General features: G+C 46.2%; 1 protein-coding gene and 1 long non-coding RNA gene across 3 annotated transcripts in view; one reads left to right on the forward strand and one right to left on the reverse strand.

Moving 5' to 3' along the window:
- Positions 1 to 95: 95 nt before the first annotated feature.
- LOC139281268 (uncharacterized) lies at positions 96 to 14,360 on the reverse strand. Its single transcript, XR_011596856.1, has 3 exons — positions 14,297 to 14,360; positions 2,830 to 2,957; positions 96 to 638 (listed from the first exon to the last, which is right to left on the reverse strand). It is a non-coding gene; the product is annotated as an uncharacterized lncRNA (long non-coding RNA).
- A 250-nt stretch (positions 14,361 to 14,610) lies between these two features.
- LOC139281267 (transcription factor 20) overlaps positions 14,611 to 16,509 on the forward strand; it is a 28,730-nt gene continuing 26,831 nt past the window's right edge. The window contains exon 1 of one of the 2 annotated variants that reach the window (XM_070901346.1): positions 14,611 to 14,660. The gene's annotated coding sequence lies outside the window, so the exon portion shown is untranslated. Of the gene's footprint in view, positions 14,661 to 14,922; positions 15,007 to 16,509 lie in introns of those variants that run through there. The other variant, XM_070901345.1, reaches the window with a different exon arrangement.

Genomic DNA, 16,509 nt, shown 5'->3' on the forward strand with positions numbered 1-16,509 from the left:
TGTGTGTGTGTGTGTGTGTATATTATATATTGCATTTGGAACAGTGCACTAGGTTGAAGAAATGCAGAGTCGTTTATTAACCTGACAGAGCGAAATATTAGGGCAACGTGTTACACATCTTGCCAACGCACGACCCAGAAGCTTATCTATGTCACTCGCTGATGGGGTGTTGGAGGGAGAAGGAATCTGGTGCCTTTTCCATAGAATTAGCAGGTGATGAAATGCAACCAGTGCAACTCTGTTTACCCGAGGTTATAAATTGTGCCCTGATACGTTGGGAAGCAGTGTCGGGGGCTGGCTGTCGAATGATAATGGAGTGCCTCAAGCAGAGGTAGCAAGGCTCAAAAGCCCCCGGAGGTCGGTTCCAAACGTAGTGGCGGCACTCTCGCCTCCGAGTCAGGAGGTCGTGTGGGTTCAAGTCCCACTCCAGAGACTTGAGCATATCATCCAGGCTGACACTCCCAGTGCCAGTGCTGAGGGAGCGCTGCGCTGTCGGAGCTGCCGTCTCTCGAATGAGACATTGAACCGAGGTCCCTCCTGCCGAGCTCTCAGGTGGACGTAAAGGATCCCACGACCACTATTTTGAAGAAGAATTCTCCCCGGTATCGTGGCCAAAATGTATGCTTCAACCATCATCACTAAAAAAAAAACAGATGTTATCACATTGCTGTTTGTGGGGGCTTGCTGTGCGCAAATTAGCTACATTACAACAGTGACTACATCTTAGAAAAGTTCTTCATTGGTTGTAAAACTCTTTGGGACGTGCTGAGGTTGTGTCCGGCAAAAGTTATTTCTTTCTTTAACCCACAGCCAGACGAAAGCTGTAAGATGTTTATTAAGTGTATGTCTGTCAGTCTTATGACGGGGTTCAAAGGTCATGCCACCCATCCAGACAGCCACCTTCTTTCTCCCCCACCCAAGGACAGTTTTGAACAGAATGATAGGTTGTATTCTGGCTTTCAGAGTCTTCAAGGTAAGGGACTCCACCAATACAAAACTAACATCTGTTTCTTTTAATCAATTCTCACCCTTTCCAGTCGTGGGTGGGGGTGGGTGGTCCAGAGAGCACTGACCATCTGGACTTAATGGTCATTATAAGAACAAGAAATTAGAGCAGGAGCAGGTCATTCGGCCCCTCGTGCCTGCTTCACCATTCAATAAGATCATGGCTGATCTTCTACCTCAATTCCACTTTCCCGCCCGATCCCCATATCCCTTGACTCCCTTAGTGCCCAAAAAGCTATCGCTCTCAGTCTTGAATATACTCATTGACTGAGCATCCACAGCCCTCTGGAGTAAAGAACTCCAAAGATTCACAACCCTTGTCATTATTCTAGACAGTGTCAGCAGGCTGATCGACTGTGGAAGGAATCACATCCAAGCCTGATTGGGGGTCACTGGATAGTGACCTTAGCTGATTCCCCACCACCCCCCCCCTCCCTCCCCAGCCAAGGGGTACTCTGATCGAATGCAGCACCCCCTTTATAGGCTAAGACCAGAAAACTCAACACAGATCAAACCTGGGATCTTCCTGGCCTGCATGCCTCAGCACCACAGTGGGCGATGCATGTACCCATTAAGCTTTCAAGGTGCTCAATAGGTCAATTTCTTCCTGTTTTATGCACAACTTACAATAAAGTTGCTTTAATGTAAACAATCAAAGATAAGATTAAGCACTGGAGCGGGAACTATGGGGAAAAGTGTGTTCTCCCCCCTCCCTCCAAATATTTTGGGCATGGTTTATGCTGCCCCCCCACCTTTCCAGATCTCAGAATTGCCTGACATGCTTTTCGCCATCCCATCCCCAAACTTTATATCTGTGGGTGTGCTTCAGTTTGGAGATAGTGAGAGAGGGAAGAAGAGCAAAGAAACAAAGGCACAGATCAAGATTCCTAGCTCTAAATTTTCACCATAATAAACACTTGCACAAAACAAATTCCTTCTGCAAACTGCCAATGTGGCTTAAAGGGGCAGGGGTTGGAGAATAACTTAGAAACTCTGGATTTCTGCCCCTTGATTCTCCTTTGTCAAAATATTGGGACTTGAGATCTTTCCCCTGATGAAAACAAGATATTACTTACCTACACAAGACACAGTGCCATCTTCAGGAGTCTCTTGCCACCCTCACCAGCTCTAGTCCCTGTGGCTGAGGGGAAGGATACCAATAGCCCCAATCTGAAACTCTGCATTAAGGGATCAACTTGCTGTTTCATATGTTCAGTGGCACTCTTAATTTGATCCAGCGGCTGCTTTTGGCTTGCTTCCACTTCACCTCTGAACCTTGACATGCCACCACTTCACCTCCAACCCTTGACATACCTCCACTTCACCTTCGAACCTTGACATACCTCCACTTCACCTCCGAACCTTGACATGCCTCCACTTCACCTCCAACCCTTGACATACCTCCACTTCACCTCCGACCCTTGACATACCTCCACTTCACCTCCGACCCTTGACATACCTCCACTTCACCTCCGACCCTTGACATACCTCCATTTCACCTTCGACCTTTGACATACGCACTTCATCTCTGAACCGTGACATGCCTCCACTTCACCTCCGAGCCTTAACATATCTCCACTTCACCTCTGAATCTTGACATGCCTCCACTTCACCTCCGACCCTTGACATGCCTCCACTTCACCTCCAACCCTTGACATGCCTCCACTTCACCTCCGAACCTTGACATGCCTCCACTTCACCTCCGAACCTTGACATGCCTCCACTTCACCTCCAAACCTTGACATGCCTCCACTTCACCTCTGACCCTTGACATGGCTCTACTTCACCTCTGACCCTTGTCATTGCCTCCACTTCACCTCTGACCTTTGACATGGCTCCACTTCACCTCTGACCCTCGACATGCCTCCTACTCCAATGTCTGTGAGCTCCCTTATGGGTTGGGAGTTGTTAGCGGAGCTGGGGCTCAGCTCTATTCCCTCTCCTCTTGCTGTCTAGAGAGAGAAAGCAAAGGAATGCTAATAAGAGACAGAACTATCCCAGCATCCATAGAACTAGCAAAAGAACCACAGAAGACTCCAGCTTTTTTTAATAAAACTATAATAAATCTAGTAGAAATAAAACAAATGCACATTGCAAAAAACAATCATTCCAGATAACTAACAAATCCATACACGAAAAGAGTACAAAAGTAATGATTAGCAATACAAAGTTACAGTAGAAACATTTTAGAGAGCAATTATCAGGATAAAGGCAGAAAATGCTGGAAATGGAGCGACAAACAGAGTTAACATTTCAGATCGATGACCTTTTGTCACAAAATCAGGATATCCCTGGTATCAATTTGAGGCATTCTGAAAGAATAAGGAATACTGCAGAGCAAGTGCCAAATAAATGGGTGATTAGAAACCTTTTATCACAAGGAAATTGAGATACAACCACAACTATGGGAGGGAAGAATACGACAAGGCAGACAAGGAAGTTGAGAAACACTGTGGGTGGTAAGGCTGTGAGAGGGAGACAATAAAAGGGACACCTAAACCCAGAATTATACCAGGGTTTAGAGGATTAAATTATGAGGACAGGTTGCTTTAAATTGACTTGTATTCCCTTGAGTATAGAAGATTGAGGGGTATTCTGATCGAGATGTTTAAATTGTTAAAGGGATTTGATAGGGGAGATACAGAGAAAATATTTCCTTTGGTGGGGGCATCAAGAACAAGGGGGCAACATTTTAAAATTAAGGACCAAACCCCTTAAGTGAAATCAGGAAGCACTTCTTCACAGAAAGGGTAGTAGAAACCTGGAACGTTCTTCCCCCAAAAGGCTGTGAATGCTGGGGAACAATTGGAGCTTTCAAAGCTGAGATTGATAGATTTTTGTTGGATAAGCATATGAAGGGATATGGAGCAAAGGCAGGTAAATGAAGTTGAGATGCAGATCAGCCATGATCGACTTGAACAGTGGAGCAGGCCCGAAGGGCTGAATAGCCTCCTCCTGTTCCTATCCCTACCAAAAAGCAACCAAAGGAGAACCATAGCTAGATCAAACCTACATAACGTGTCACTGCACTTCAAAAGTAATTCACTGTACGCAAAGCACATTGAGATGTTTCTGAGAAATGTGGTGGGAAAGGACTTGTATTTATATCTCAGATCGTCGGGACGTCCAAAGTGTTTCACAATCAATTAATTACTTTTGAAGTGCAGTTGCTGTTACGCAGCAACCAAACTGCGCACAGCAAGGTCCCACAAACAGAAATGAGATAATGTCCAGGACACCAGAACACCCCTGCTCCTTTTTGAATAATGCCGTGGGATCTTTTACTCGCACCTGAACAGGCAGACGTAACTTCAGTTTAGCATCTTATTCTAAAAGACAGCACCTCTGACAATGCAGCACTCCCACAGTACTGCACTGGAGTGTGGTTTAAATTATGTCCTGGAGTGGGGTTTGAACCCATGACCTTCTGACAGAGATCAAAGCACTACCAATGAGCCAAGCTGATACTTAACACGGTGTTAATACTAATACTTGATATGTCTGGTGCTCGTGAAAGGCGCTACATAAATGCAAGTCTTTCTTTTACTATCGAAGGGCCTCCCTTTCCTCCTCTCCCTCTTCTATTCAATTCCTGATCTTGGGTATGCTGTTGTGGAGAGTTGGCCTGTTTCTGTGCTGTAAATTCTATGCAAAAACTAAAGTGTTCAAAGAAAATTAAAACAAAATGCACCATTTTTTAAATTCCCCTGTGATTTTTCTCCTGGTTTTGCTCGCATAGTGTCGTGTCTAAGAGATTAATCTTTAATTTCCAGACAATCCTAACATAATGTCGGTGTGTGTAGAACATGTTCCTGTGCTTTTTGATATGTGGCTGTGTGTGTGTATCTATGCACCCCAAACTGGCACTAATCTTTAGCAGAATACCTGGATGTGCCCCTTAACCGCCCCTTCCCCGGCAGACTGTTTGTGAGATTTTGCTGGAGACTTATCACCATGGAGACAGCCACATCGTTTATTATGGTTGTCTTTGATTTTCCTCAGGTAAATTATTAATGGCTGGATTTTGTTAGCAGTGACTAGGCCTTCCATTAGTTCTGGTCATCCGTTGAATAAGTTTATAACTTCGTATTGTTGGGGGAAGTGTAAAGTAAAAGATGAAATCTGAGAATTTAATTTGGACTGTGAATAGAGAACTGGAAGACACAGGTTTAAAATTAACAGGTTTTAAATGAGATTAGATATGAGAAGATCGCCCCCCCCCCCCCAACCCCTTCCAGCAAAATAGTATTTATGGGGAAAAAGAGTCCCCTCAAAAGCAGTTGATGTTGTGTTGATAAATTTGTTCAAAAAGTATATTGGGTCAGCAACCGCATTGGTGACTGTTTATATAGACACTCGATCAGCTTTGCTGGGCAGGCCACATAATTCGCAAGCCAGACACGAGACTCCCAAAGCAAGTGCTCTATGCGGAGTTCCTTCATGGCAAACGAGCCAAAGGTGGGCAGTGGAAAAGTTACAAGGACACCCTCAAAGCCTCTCTGATAAAGTGCGACATCACTACTGACACCTGGAAATCCCTGGCCAAAGATCGCCCGAAGTGGAGAAAGTGCATCCGGGAGGGCGATGAGCACTTCGAGCACGGCGAGAGTGTGAAGAGGTCAAGCAAAGGCAGCGGAAGGAGCGTACGGCAAACCAGTCCCATCCACCCCTTCCCTCAACGACTGTCTGCCCCACCTGTGACAGAGTCTTTGGCTCTCCTATTGGACTGTTCAGCCGCCAAAGAACTCACTTCAGGAATGGAGGCAAGTCTTCCTCGATTCCGAGGGACTGCCTATGATGATGATGATGGTTCCTGTGTGGAGCTGGTACAATGATCCAGATGGCCTGCTCTTGTTTCTACATTACTGTTATGCCGGATTGCTGTGTCGGGGGAAGGGAGGGAAATGGGTTGAAGCTAATCAATGGATATGTAGGGATAGATAAATATTCTGGAGTTTTGATTCATTGCCCTTTAGGGATCAGGGAGCTTTTATCCACAGCTTTTCTTCTGAAAATGATTGGATTTTGGTCGGATAGTTTTTTTTAGTCAGGTAGTCATCTGAAATCTGCAAAAACCCAACACAATTGGGTTGATTTTACTGTTCCCACTGCTCGGGGTACGAGAGGTAGTGGGTGAGCCACCCATTTTTCGCTCTGCACAATTTTGCTTTCATTGAAGCTGACCCACTGCTGCCAGATTCCACCCTGGTGGGAACAGTTAAAATCGACCCCAATAAGAATATAAGGTAAAGTAGAACATAATTTACAACTTGAATTTTTTTGTTAGGACAGATATTTTCACAGAATTTATGCTACTCTTAAATTTTCTTTATATTAGTGGGAAAGCGGGTTGTGTAGAGGACACAGAAAGGCTGCAAAGAGATTTAGATAGGTTAAGCGAATGGGCTAAGGTTTGGCAGATGGAATACAATGTCGGAAAGTGTGAGGTCATCCACCTTGGGAAAAAAAACAGTAAAAGGGAATATTATTTGAATAGGGAGAAATTACAACATGCTGCGGTGCAGAGGGACCTGGAGGTCCTTGTGCATGAAACTCTTTTGAATCCCAAAACGTTAGTTTGCAGGTGCAGCAGGTAATCAGGAAGGCGAATGGAATGTTGGCCTTCATTGCGAGAGGGATGGAGTACAAAAGCAGGGAGGTCCTTCTGCAACTGTACAGGGTATTGGTGAGGCCGCACCTGAAGTACTGCGTGCAGTTTTGATCACCTTACTTAAGGAAGGATATACTAGCTTTGGAGGGGGTACAAAGACAATTCACGAGGCTGATTCCGGAGATGAGGGGGTTACCTTATGATGATAGATTGAGTAGACTGGGTCTTTACTCGTTGGACTAGGGGGCACAGCCTCAAAATACGGGGGAGCCAATTTAAAACCGAGTTGAGAAGGAATTTCTTCTCCCAGAGGGTTGTGAATCTGTGGAATTCTCTGCCCAAGGAAGCAGTTGAGGCTAGCTCATTGAATGTATTCAAGTCACAGATAGATAGATTTTTAACCAATAAGGGAATTAAGGATTATGGGGAGCGGGTGGGTAAGTGGAGCTGAGTCCACGGCCAGATCAGCCATGATCTTGTTAAATGGCGGAGCAGGCTCGAGGGGCTAGATGGCCTACTCCTGTTCCTAATTTTTATGTTCTTATGTTCTTATGATCCTCAACTTTGCTCCTAAATGTATATCACCAATAAAGCCACTAATGAGTGGGATGCAATGTTGGATGTATTAGAAACATAGAAAATAGGTGCAGGAGTAGGCCATTCGGCCCTTCGAGCCTGCACCGCCATTCAATGAGTTCATGGCTGAACATGCAACTTCAGTACCCCATTCCTGCTTTCTCGCCATACCCCTTGATCCCGCGAGTAGTAAGGACTACATCTAACTCCTTTTTGAATATATTTAGTGAATTGGCCTTGACAACTTTCTGTGGTAGAGAATTCCACAGGTTCACCACTCTCTGGGTGAAGAAGTTTCTCCTCATCTCGGTCCTAAATGGCTTACCCCTTATCCTCAGACTGTGACCCCTGGTTCTGGACTTCCCCAACATTGGGAACAATGTTCCTGCATCTAACCTGTCTAAACACGTCAGAATTTTAAACGTTTCAATGAGATCCCCTCTCATTCTTCTGAACTCCAGTGAATACAAGCGCAGTTGATCCAGTCTTTCTTGATAGGTCAGTCCCGCCATCCCGGGAATCAGTCTGGTGAACTTTCGCTGCACTCCCTCAATAGCAAGAATGTCCTTCCTCAAGTTAGGAGACCAAAACTGTACACAATACTCCAGGTGTGGCCTCACCAAAGCTCTGTACAACTGTAGTAATACCTCCCTGTCCCTGTACTCAAATCCCCTCGCTATGAAGGCCAACATGCCATTTGCCTTCTTAACCGCCTGCTGTACCTGCATGTCAACCTTCAATGACTGATGTACGATGACACCCAGGTCTCATTGCACCTCCCCCTTTCCTAATCTGTCACCATTCAGATAATAGTCTGTCTCTCTGTTTTTACAACCAAAGTGGACAACCTCACATGTATCCACATTATACTGCATTTGCCCACTCACCTAACCTATCCAAGTCACTCTGCAGCCTCATAGCATCCTCCTCGCAGCTCACACTGCCACCCAATTTAGTGTCATCCGCAAATTTGGAGATACTACATTTAATCCCCTCGTCTAAATCATTAATGTACAGTGTAAACAGTATCCCAGTAGTCACTGGAGGTTTCCTGGAGGTTTCATCACATGATCTCCTGCCTCCAATCTCATGACCAACGGCCAATCGGAAAGCGAAGGCTCTTCGTTACCTGATTGGATGATCCGTCAAACAGTCGATTTTCCCCATTTCCAATATTTTTATAACTAATGAAAATGAAAAAAGTTTTTTTAATGCCCCTGTGACTTGTCTCCCGGGTGTTGCTCACAGCAGTGTCCTGGAGATTAATCTTCAATTCCTGGAGACTCCTGGACAATCCTGGAAGCGTGGCAACCCCAACAGCAACAATAACTTTTATTTATATAGCACCTTTAACATGGTAAAATGTCCCAAGGCGCTTCACAGCAGTGTTATAAGACAAAACAGATAAATTTGACACAGAGGCACATAAGAAGAAATTACGGCAGATGACCAAAAGCTTGGTTAAAGAGGTAGGTTTTAAGGAGCATCTTAAAGAAGGAAAGAGAGGTAGAGAAGCAGAGAGGTTTAGGCAGGGAGTTCCAGAGCTTGGGGCCCATACTAGTGGAGCTTAAATTAAAATTCAACCTCGGTGTTTAGTACCCTGCATGATATACGTTGGGACACATTCAATTCTATAACCAGACTTCTTCCATTGCAATCGTCAGGTGCCTGTACAGTGGCTATACGCTACCTCATTGGTCACCATTGCTCAAAGATAAATGTCTCCTTTTATAATTTTGCCTCGATTTGGTCTGTTTATTGAATCATCAATCACTTCCTTCCATGGTTTTCACTTAGAAAAATATATTTTCTATGACAAAAATTATCTTCTGCTGAGCCAAAGATCAAATTATTTATTTATGTGGCAATTTTTTAAAAATGGGTTTTAAAGTCTTTCTGTTAACTTGCATGGAATGAATCCTTCATCAAGCTCCGTGCGCATGGATTTGTGCTGTCACAGGCTCAGAATTAAACGAGTTATCTGGAAATATTTAAGAGGTTTCTTTCCCACTTCTGTGACTCGTGCTGTTGAGTTTATTGGAGTCTGACGACTATACTTTATTATAAAATAAAGATTCCCTTGATCTCAGAACTGAATTGACTGGCAAGATGTCACATAGGCACTCAGGAGGCAACTGTTATCTGCCTTTCCTATCAATAAAGTTAACTGAAGGTTAAATTAAACTCCACCTCCCTGCTTCATAAACCTAGTGTTATTGGTGATATACATTAAGGAAACCATTGACGATTTGGAGAGACTGGAGAAGCTGGGATTGTTCTCCTTTGAGTAGAGAAGGTTAAGAGGAGATTTAATGGAGGTGTTCAAAATTAGGAAGGGTTTTGTCAAGGCAAATAGGGAGGAACTGTTTCCACTGGCAAGAGGGTCGGCAACCAGAGGACAAAGATTTAAGATAATTGACAAAAGAACCAGAAGGGGAGGTGAGAGAATTTTTCGTTACGCAGTGAGCTATGATGGTCTGGAACGCACTGCCTGAAAAGGTGCTGGAAAAGAGATTCAATAGTAACTTTCCCAAAGGGAGCTGGATAAATTCTTGAAAAAGAAAAATTTGCAGGGAAGCGGGACTAATTGGATAGCTCTTTCAAAGAGCTGGTACAGGCATGATGGGCCAAACGGCCTCCTTCTGTGCTGTATGAGTCTATAAGGTGTCCAGAATCAATGGAAGTTCTGGACACTGCTCGCAAAATCCAGCGATTAATAATTTACCCGAGTGAGGGGAGGAAAAATCCGAGGCAACATTATAAATGATGTGGCTGTTGTCATGGTGATAGGGGAACTTCAAATGGTCTGTGTCGAGCGGTTTGGGGAGGCGGGGAGAAGGGTTAAACAATTAGCTTGTAAACTTTCCTCAGTGCGGGGAAATCCTTGGTGAAAGTTTGGGCCATGATTTTGCTGTTTCTCTGAGATATTTTTAAGGTATTTATTGATGATAAAGAATAAAGTCCTGGGCCTTTTCGTGGGCGAATGGTCTGACTGCGTGGTGCTGAGCCACACAGTCGACAAAGGTCCCCGCCGTCCCCTCCCAATTTGATCAAGGGTCTGTGCCACTCTCAGCCAGGATGGTGGGACGGGCATCATAGTTGGCCTCAGTGCCCTAGGCTATAGAGAGAGAAATCATGATGGCTCTCTCGTGACTCCTGCTGGAAAGGGTGCATGTGAATACGTCCAGCGAGGACTGGACAATGTTCAGCAGTGATACCCCTCACAGTCGAATATCGTGGCCACAATCACTAACCAGGAATAGGTTGAAAGTAATGGAGGGTCAGACAGGTCGTGAAACTGTACCCCAGCAAAAGTCAAGCACCTTGAGGGCTGAAAAGAAAAAGTAAATCTGTATATGGTAAGATTTCAGTGGAGGGAGCAGTGTGTTCCCATCAGTGAATAAGACTGCATCTGTCTGTGTTGCTGATTTGATTACGTGCAACAGATGGCTCCATTCTGACACACAGCAGGATAATGAGGAAGAGACGTGATTCCTGGAGCATCTACAGGATGCAAGAGCAATTCAACTGCAGCAATGTGGAAACGCAGAGCGCGCACGAGAGAGAGAGAGAGAGAGAGAGAGAGAGAGAACGGCAGGCAGGCAGGCAGTGAGAGTATGGGAGAGAGGCAGACAGACAGAAGCAGAGACACAGTGAGAGTATAAGAGAGAGTTAGACAGACATGGTATGGGAGAGACACAGACAGAGGCAGAGACAGACAGGGTATGGGAGAGAGACAGATAGAAAGACCGGGAATGGAAGAAAGACAGGCAGAGAAAACATAAGAGAAAGACAGAACGTGAGAGCGAGAGAGATGCAGAAAGGGAGGGAATGTGAGGAAGGGATATAGACGGAGACAATGAAGGAAGGAGACAGATATAGAGAGTGTGTGTGAGGGAGGAAGACTGTGTGAGGGAAGGTGAGGGCAGGCAGAGATTGACTTCTTGAGAGGGAAGCCAGAGAGAGTGATGGTCACACAGACACAGAATGAGAGTGTATTAGAGAAAGAGGAGACCTGCTGGGAGAAACATAGCCAGATGCATAGAGGGAGAGTCAGAAAGAAAAATATTCCGAACGCCAATGAGAGTGTGGGATCTCTCCATGGTGCTGGTGCAGTCTGTTTGAACTGATCTGACTTTAGTTGTTGTGAAGGATTGTGTTTTCTCTGTTTTATTGTAACATTTTGGGGTACAACATTGGACAATCGAATGAGCAGGGACAGAGATTAAGGATTCTCTGCTTGGGTGGGGGAGAGAGGTTGTGGTTGGGGTGGAATTGTTGAGGCTTCATCAGCTGCATCCAGACCGTAAGCTGTTGCACCCACCCTATATAAATGAAAGTGTGTCTGTCTTTCTCTCTCGCTTTCTTTCCCTCTCTCTTTCTGTCTGTCTCTCTTTTTCTTTCTCTCTCTTCTTTCTCTCTGTCTTTCTGTCTCTCTCTGTCTCTCAGCCTCTGTCTATCCCTTTTTCTTTCTCTTTCTGTGTCTCTATTTTTCTTTCTCTCTCTTTCTCTGTCTGTGTCTCTGCCTCTGTATCTCTTTTTCTTTCTCTCTGTCCCTATCTGTCTGTCTCTTTTTCCTACATTACAACAGTAACTACACTTCCAAAAGTACTTAATTGGCTGTAAAGCTTTGGGACATCTAGCAGTCGTGACATGTACTATATTAATGCATCTTTCTTTATGTAGGAATGAGGCAGCCAATTTGCACACAGCAAACAGCAATGTGATAATGACCAGATAATCTGTTTTAGTGATGTTGGTTGAAGGATAAATATTGGCCAAGACACCGGAGAGAATCATCTTCAAAATAGTGCCTTAAGATCTTTTACGTAGGCAGACAAAGCTTCAGTTAAATGTCTCATCTGAAAGACAGCACAGCACTCCTGCAGCACTGCACTGGAGTGTCAGCCTGGATTACATGCTTAAGTCGCTGGAGTGGGATTTGAACCCACAACCTTCTGACTCAAAGACGAGAGAGCTACCCACTGTGCCACGGCTGACACCAGCTCTATATTAGTTCAGAGCTTGTACTGGTCACTGTAGAATCTCAGGGATTTAAGAAGTATAAAATGATAAGGAGTGTCACCCATGTTGATTGGAAATGGTGCCAATTTTTTAAAGATCTGATAATGCTCCTGTGAAGCGCCTTGGGACATTTTACTATGTTAAAGGTGCTCTATAAATGCAAGTTGTTGTTGTGAATTCATATTTTGGTGCCATTTAGTCAAAGTTTTGAGTTTCGGACCACCAAGGGTTAAAAGCTTGTATTCTAGATGCTGTTTCCTCAGCACTGACCACGGTTTGAACTGGGATCTTCCTTGTCTGTTTGCCTCAGTGTCACACAAGGCAGTAGATTTCCTGTTTCTTTCTTAAACATGAATCTAGGATACCTATGGCTTGTTGCTGAAGTGTACAGAATCAATAACACTCTAGGTATGTGCGGCTATTTATAAAGCACTCCCAGAGGACTGTCTGTTCAAGGCAATAGTTGTGTGAAGATGGCTTTCTCGATAGTGCTTGGTATTTTTCCCTGTACAATCAGGTGGGGCTTTACACCAATATCATCGCCAATTTACAGAAGTGGGGGGGAGGAACAGCAAAGAACGTGGAAAAAAATCTGAGCAAAAATTGCACGTAAAAGATCAGGCTCCTAGCAACCAGGCTACCCTAGCAACCGGGCTACCCTAGCAACCATGCAAAGGATTATAGTCTCTTGTATTGTGATTCCTGGCATGGATTAACTGGTGTTTAGTTGGTGGTGTTTTGAAATGTTAGTTTTAACCCTCGCTGGTCTAAAACCAACCTTGGATGTTCTATCCTGGTGAACTACATTTTTTAAAAAGGGATTATTGGTATTGGAAAGTATTCTTCCTCCGTCCCCCCTCCCCATTCCATCCCCTGTACCCCTCCCATTCCCCCCACCACTCCTATTCCCCCCGCCCCACCCCTCCCATTCCAGTCTACCCCACCCCTCCCATTCTGTCTCCAAGCCCCTCCTCTCCCATTCCATCCCTCCCCTCCCATTCCATCCCATGTCCAGAGGCACTGAGGTCAATTTTTCCTGTCGGATTTCCATCCTGACTGAGTTCTACTAACTTGGGATGGATTGGGGATCAAACCATTTGGAAACTGTTTCCACTGGCGTGAAGGGTCGGTAACCAGATTACTTTTTCTATCATTGGGGGATCTTTAGCCTCAAATTGAACAGGGCCTCGGTTTAACATCTCACCTAAAGAAGGTGAGAGTCACAGAGCTGAGCCATAATCATACTCCAACCCCAACTCTCACCATCCCCCACTAAATCCATCCTCCTCCCACCCCATCTCCCACACTAAATCCTTCCCTTCCAGGGCATCAGGAACAGATTGAAGAATAAAATCTCTCCTTTTTCTTGACCTAGTCATTGAGACCTGTTGTAGCGGCAAACCAGTGCCACCCAACCTTTCCCTCAATGACTATCTGTCCCATCTGTGACAAAGTCTGTGGTTCTCGTATTGTACTGTTCAGCCACCTAAGAACTCATTTTGAGTGGAAGTCTTCCTCGATTCCGAGGGACTGCCTATGATGATGAGTGTTCCCAGCTGTGTAAAAAAAAGACTTGCATTTATACAGCGCCTTTATCCAACACTGGACATCACAAAGCACTTCACAGTCAATTAAGTACTTTTTGAAGTGTAGTCACTGTTGTAATGTTGGAAATATGGCAGCCAATTTGCGCACAAGAAACAGCAATGTGATAATGACTAGGTAATCTGTTTTAATGATGTTGACATGAGGGATAAATATTGGCCCCAGGACATGGGGAACTGGGCTGAGGGAGGTGGCTGCCCCTTTAAGGAGGAACTGAGCCGAGGGAGGTGGCTGCCTCTTTAAGGAGGAACTGGGCTAAGGGAGGTGGCTGCCCCTTTAAGGCTGGTAGGTATGTGTGTGATTGGACTCGGGGTGCTAGGCAATGAGCAGAGTCTGCGGCAGGGCTCGCTGTAAAATTAATTTGCTGCAGACGCTCTCATATTTATAGTGCATTAAACCTGCCGTGACGGTTGCCTGCTCAACCATCCATCGAGCTCTTTTATTTTTTTTTGGTCAGCGCCCTGAAGCACTTACTGATCGACGGGACGTGACCTCCTCGCATTTGCGTGCGGACGCGCTCTCTCTCTCTCTCTCTCTCACTCTCTCTCTCCCCGCCCCCCCTACTGCGCAGCCGCTAATCTGGAGCGCGCCTGCCTGCCTGCCTGCCCGCCGCCGTGCACGCGCACCCCCGGGATTGGGTCTCGTGCGCGCGCTCTCTCTCTCCCACTGCGCAGCCGCAGTCGCCAGCACGCGCACGCGTTCCCCCCTTTCGGAATTGTTCCCCACGCGCGCGTTGCTACGGGGGCGCCTGAGCAGGGGCGCGTTGTTGTCCGCTCGACCCTCCGAAGGCGGGCTTTTCGTGGTCGACGCCCCGCCTGGAGAGGCTGTTGTCTTTCAGGTTGAGCCTTTAGCTATTTGACCAGGGCAGGCGTTGTAAGCCCCCCTCCCTCCCGCCCGCCCACCACCACCGGCTGGCTTCCTGCTCACCCCCACCCACTTCCATCTAATGCATTTAAGGGGAGGCTCGACAAGCACATGAGGGAGAAGGGAATAAATAGAAGGTTATGCTGATCGATTTAGATGAGGAAAGGCGGGAGGAGGCTCGAGTGGAGCATGGAGTGGTTGGGCTGAATGGTCCATTTCTGTGCCGTATATCCTATGTATGTAATCCAACCGATCAGGACAGTCCCCAAGTACCTCACCCTAACTCTCCTGGCCGGCCGGCCTCCCACATTCTACTCCAGGTAAACTTGAGGTGATCTATAACTGGGCAGCCTGTGTCATGACTCGCACCAAGTCCTGCTCACCCATCACCCCTATGCTTGCTGACCTACATTCGCTCCCGGTTAAGCAATACCTTGATTTCAACATTTTCATGCATGTTTTCAAATCCCACCCATGGCCTCGCCCCCTCCCTATCTCTAATCTTCTCCAGCCCCATCACTCCGCCCCCCCCCACCCCCCCAAGATATCTGCGTTCCTCCAATTCTGCCCTCTTGAGCATCCCTGATTATAATCGCTCAACCATTGGTGGCCGTGCTGTCTGTTGCCCAGGCCCCAAGCTCTGGAACTCCCTGCCTAAACCTCTCTGCCTCTCCTCCTTCAAGATGCTCCTGAAAAAATACACCTTTAACCAATCACCTGCGCTAATTTTTACTTATGCGGCTCGATGTCAAATTTTTAATCTCATAATACTCCTGTGAAGCGCCTTGGGATGTTTCACTACGTTAAAGGTGGTATCTAAATACGTTGTTGTGAACCGTTTTTTGGGAGAGGGGGTGGGGGTTGTGTGTGAGAGATCCCGAACCATAGAAATTATTTACACAGAAGAAGATCATTTGGGCCATCCTGTCTGCACTGGCTCGACAAAGAGCTATTCCAGCCTAATGCCACTTTCCAGGTTTTGGCTGTTCCTTGTATGATATGGCACTTCAAGTGCTTATCCAAGTACTTTTTAAATGCAATCAAGGTTTCTGCCTCGACCACTCTTTCAAGCAATGAGTTCCAGACTTCCACAACCCTCTGGGTGAAAAGGGTCGTCTCAACTCCCCTCTAATCCTTTTACCAATTACTTTAAATCTATGCCCTCTGGTTATTGACCGCTCTGGATGAGTGCAGCTCCAACACTCAAGAAGCTCGACACCATCCTGGACAAAGCAGCCCGCTTGGTTGGCAGCCCATCCACCACCTTAAATATTCTTCTTCTTAGGCGGTCCCTCAAATCGAGAATGACTTGCTTCCATGCCAAAAAGGGATGTATGTGTTCAATAAATTCACAGGTGTTTTAATGACGGACCTGATATTCCAGGTCCTGAACTGCATATTGAAGGGTGGAAGATGCCTGTGTGTGGATTTTTTTAACGTGTGGTGGCCGTTGCACACCAGCCATCACACGGGCTTGACAGAGCTAGGTCTTGGTCCAGTGACAAGGGTTAACCAAGACGACTGGAGAGCAGCTCTGCTGCATGGACCTAGTGCGCACACATATCGCAGTGTGGGCTGGCCCGTGCTGCCCCTGGGCCCACGCCTCTTCTGGGCCCCGAACGCACGCCTCTCCTGGGCCCCGATCACATCGCTCTGCAATCTCTCGCCGCTCATTCACCCTGACCTCCCCGCTCCTGTTGTACCTGCCCACGCTCCAATCACCGATCTGGGTTATGGTGACGTCCAACCCAGTCGCCCTCTTCACAGCCGTTGCCCACCCGGACCGGCTCGTGCTTTACCCTGCAGTGGTATGTCGCCACGCT

The sequence above is a fragment of the Pristiophorus japonicus genome, chromosome 15, assembly GCF_044704955.1.
Source record: "Pristiophorus japonicus isolate sPriJap1 chromosome 15, sPriJap1.hap1, whole genome shotgun sequence".
In the NCBI taxonomy this organism is placed as follows: Eukaryota; Metazoa; Chordata; class Chondrichthyes; family Pristiophoridae; genus Pristiophorus; species Pristiophorus japonicus.